This window comes from Oryx dammah, unplaced genomic scaffold, assembly GCF_014754425.2.
Source record: "Oryx dammah isolate SB20612 unplaced genomic scaffold, SCBI_Odam_1.1 HiC_scaffold_28, whole genome shotgun sequence".
Classification (NCBI taxonomy): domain Eukaryota; kingdom Metazoa; phylum Chordata; class Mammalia; order Artiodactyla; family Bovidae; genus Oryx; species Oryx dammah.
Window position 1 is genome coordinate 10,956,515 of NW_024070212.1, and position 4,427 is coordinate 10,960,941.

The 4,427-nt window shown below is 36.5% G+C and overlaps 1 pseudogene; it reads left to right on the forward strand.

Moving 5' to 3' along the window:
- Positions 1–256: 256 nt before the first annotated feature.
- Positions 257–1,379, forward strand: LOC120855626 (annotated as a pseudogene).
- The last annotated feature ends 3,048 nt before the right edge of the window (positions 1,380–4,427 follow it).

Sequence of the window (4,427 nt, forward strand, 5' to 3'; positions counted from 1 at the left end):
ATTATTTCCTTTTCCAGTTATCAGCCAATAAAATCATTTTAAAAATAGATCACAAAAAAATCAAAGGTAATCAGTATTGTTAGCACAATAAAGAAATTCAAATGAAAGAAAATTGGGAAACAAATCATCTCCATACTTATTGTGTTTTCCTAAACTTAATATGAAGTTGTAAGTGTAATTTTGATCTTTAAGTTTTAAACACAACAAAAAGTTCAAAATTTTCAAAAGAATAATGGAAAACTATATACTTATTTACTGTTTCTTTTGAATTTCAGATGTTCAAAAAATGAAGATCAATCAGACAATCCTGAAGGAGTTCATTCTTGTTGGCTTTTCAGTTTACCCTCATGTACAGACATTCCTCTTTGTGGTTTTCTTTTGTGTCTACCTTCTCACCCTCTCAGGTAACTTGGCCATCCTGGGTCTTACCTGGGTGGACAGCCATCTCCACACACCCATGTACCTCTTCCTTAGTGCACTCTCCTTTTCTGAGACCTGCTACACACTAACCATTATCCCCAAGTGAAATGAAGTGAAGTCGCACAGTTGTGTCAGACTCTTAGTGACCCCATGGACTGCAGCCAACAAGGCTCCTCCATCCATGGGATTTTCCAGACAAGAGTACTGGAGTGGGGTGCCATCGCCTTCTCCAATGGGTATCCCCAAGACTCAGGTAAATCTCTTGGCCAAGAATAGAAAAATTTCAGTTATAGGTTGCGGCTTGCAAATATGTTTCTTCTTGGGACTTGGTGGCACTAATTGTGCCTTTCTTACTTTGTTGGGATATGATCACTTCTTGGCCATCTGCAACCCTCTCAGATATCCTTTGCTTATGACCAACATGGTGTGTGGAAAACTTGTGGTTTCTGCTTGGGTTGCAGGCTTCTTTGTCTCTGTGATAGAGACTGCATTGGTATTCAGGGCCTCTTTCTGCAACCCCAACCTTGTCAAACACTTCTGTCATATGCAAGCTGTTGTGGGGGTTTCCTGTTTAGACAGTGACCTCACAGAATTCCTTGTAACTGTGATGTCAGTGTGAGGTTTGATGGGCACCTTCCTAGTCATCATCCTCACTTATGTGTTCATTCTTTCCACTGTCCTCAAGATCCCTTCAGCTGAGGGCAAGCAGAAGGCCTTTTCTACCTGTGCCTCCCACCTCACAGTGGTCATCATCCACTTTGGTTTTGCATCTATTGTTTATCTGAAGCCAGAAGCATCAGGGGGAGATGACACAGTGATCGCAGTTCCTTACACTGTCGTCACTCCTTTCCTTAGCCCTCTCATTTTCAGCCTCAGGAATAAGGACATGAAGAATGCTTTCAGGAAGGTACTTGGAAAGAAATTTCTTGAATCATCTTGTATTATCACTGCATAACTGAGTGTTCACAGATGTCAGTGAAGCATTTACCCCAAAATATCTGGAGAAGCCTTTTCCCAGAGGTTGACATAAAGGGATCAAGTGTCTCAGACTTGGACCTGAGCCATGACAGGCATTTAGTTAGCATGTTAAGGAAGTTTTCCAACTACTTCTACTATTTGTCTCTGTATATTCTATGCTACTGCCAATCATCCGCTCGGTGTTTTGTACCTTTGCTGAAGTGCGAAAAGCATGATGGAAGAAGAAACACCAAACCTATGACTACTGTATCAAAGAAAGAAAGAAAGTGAAGTCGCTCAGTCATGTCCAACTCTTTGCGACCCATGGACTATAGCCTACCAGGCTCCTTACTCCATGGACTTCTCCTTGCAAGGGTCCTGGAGTGGGTTGCCATTTTTCCTTCTCCAGGGGTTCTTTCCAACCCAGTGATTGAACCCGGGTCTCCTACGTTGCAGACAGATGCTTTACCATCTGAGCCACCAGGGAAGCCCAGGGAAGCCCAGGGAAGCCTTTGTTTACTATATTAAAGATGATTTTAAATTCCTAGTGATGGAAAGGTTGAATTTTTCTTCTAGGTAGTATTGTGAGGAATTGTGTTGTGCTGCTGAGGGGAGATACTTATTTCTTATAAGATATACACTGTATAGAAATCATTGACAGTCTAGTATATTTCAATATATTTCTAGATATAGATAGATAAATAGATTGATATAGATAGATATATAGTTAAGTGTCATGCCATACTATTAAATTTTTTAAATAATACTGCACATGATAGTGTCCTTCCAATGACTGCTAGATGCTAGCTTCTGATTTTATGGGATATTTTGGAACACTGATTCAAATAAGTAAACAGAACAGTACTGCCTATGTGTTCTGTTGCTTAGGAAATCCTTGAATGAGGACTGTAAGCAACCCCCATTTTCTTTAATGTGAAAGCAATAAGAGCTAATGTTTAAATAAAATTTTATAGTACTGAGTGCTTTGACAATAAAAGGTGTTCTGTAATAATTTTGGCAGACATACAATGAGTAACGAAGGAAATACAGCATTGAGTCTATACCATCTGAGCCACCAGGGAAGTCTCTATATATTGCCCTAGACTCCCCTAAAGTAGTGTTAGTTGCTCAGGCATGTCTGACTCTTTGTGATTCCATGAACTGTGGCCCACCAGGCTTTTTATTCATGGGATTCTCCAGGCAAGAAGACTGGAGTGGATTGCCATTCCTTTCTCCAGAGGATCTTTCTGACCCAGGGATCAAACCTGGGTCTCCTGAATTACAGGCAGACTCTTTACCATCTGAGCTACAGGGAAGGTCAATATTACCCTAAGAAAATAAGAAATTCTACAAAGTTTATGTATCACAGATAAGTAGCAACTAATCTTACTGAAAATTCCAGCATAAAACCTAAAGACTTTTCTGAATCTTTTTCTCAGTTCTGTTGCTACTATACTCTCTCAGGAAGGACATAAGTGGTATATTATGAGTTGGTATATATAAATAAAATGTATTAAACATCTTCTGCTCATTTTTAAATCAGGTTGTTTGCTTTCTGATGTTGAGTTGTATGGGCTGTTTACTTATTTGGATATTAACTCCTTAACATTCTTAGCATTTGCAAATATTTTCTTCCATTCAGTAGGCCATTTTCTCCTTTTTTCAATGATTTCCTTTGATATGCAAAGACCTTTAAGTTTAATTAGTTCTCATTTTCTTATTTTAAATTTTATCTCTTTTGCTTCAGGAGACAAATCCAAAACAAAATATCACTATGGTTTCTGTCAAAGAGTGTTCTTGGTTGTCTTCTTGGAGTTTTTTGGCTTCTAGTCTTACATTTAGGTCTTTAATCTTGTTTATTTTTGTATAAAAATTTAGGTCTTACTAGTATTCTATTTTCATTCTTTTACCTGTAAATAATTGGTTCTCCAAAGAGGACATGCCGATGGTCCACAGGCACATGATAAGATGCTCAGTATCCTTAATCATCAGGGAAATGTAAATCAAAATCACAAAGAGACATCACCACACACCTGTTTGAATGGCTATCCTCAAAAAGAACAAAAATAACAAATGTTGGCAAGGATATGAAGAAATGGGAACCCTTGTACACTGCTGATGGGGAAGTAAATTAGTGCAGGCAGTGTGGAAAACAGTATGGAAATTTCACAAAATATTAAAATAAAGCTGTCACATGACCCAACAATTCCACTCCTGGGTATACATCTGTAAAAAAGAAACACTAATTTTAAAAGATACATGCACTCCAGCATTATTTACATTTGTCAAGATATGGAAGCAACCGAAGTAGCCATCAACAGATGTAGGGATAAAGAAGATGTGGTGTATAAATATGCAATAGAATACTACTCAGTCATAAAAAAGAATGGAATTCTGCAATTTGCAAAATCATGGATGAACTTACAGGATGTTATGATTGCCAAGTAAAATAAGTTTGAAAAAGAGAAATACTGCCTTAATGTGTAATCCAGTTAATAAAACACACTATTTAATATAATGAAAAAAATAAATTCACAACTGTAGAAAACAAATTAGTGGTTACCAGTAGGGAGAAGAATAGGGAGGAGGCCGTTTAACTCTAGGTAATTAAGACTTACAAACTATTATGTATAAAATAAACAAGGAGTTTCTATACAACATAGGGAATACAGACAATATTTTATAATATCTATGAATAGAACATAAACTTTAAAAATTGTGAATCACTATATTGTACACCAACTTATATAATACTATACATCAACCTTATTTCAATAAAGGAGAAAGCAAAAAATTGAGGGTAGTAAATCTTGGCAAGTCTTGGATAGTGGCTTTGCATTGGAAAAAAACGAATTTAAAATATTTGATGTTTTGAGAAAATATATGTTATAAAATTGCATTGGTTTACAGTGCTTTTTAAAATGAAATATGTTCAATGTTTTTTGAGACAGTTATCTCTTTTTATGACTATACTATTAATGCTTATTTCCACTTTATGGTAAATATATGCTAAATTAAATAAAAATTAGATGTTACAGTTTCTAAAATAT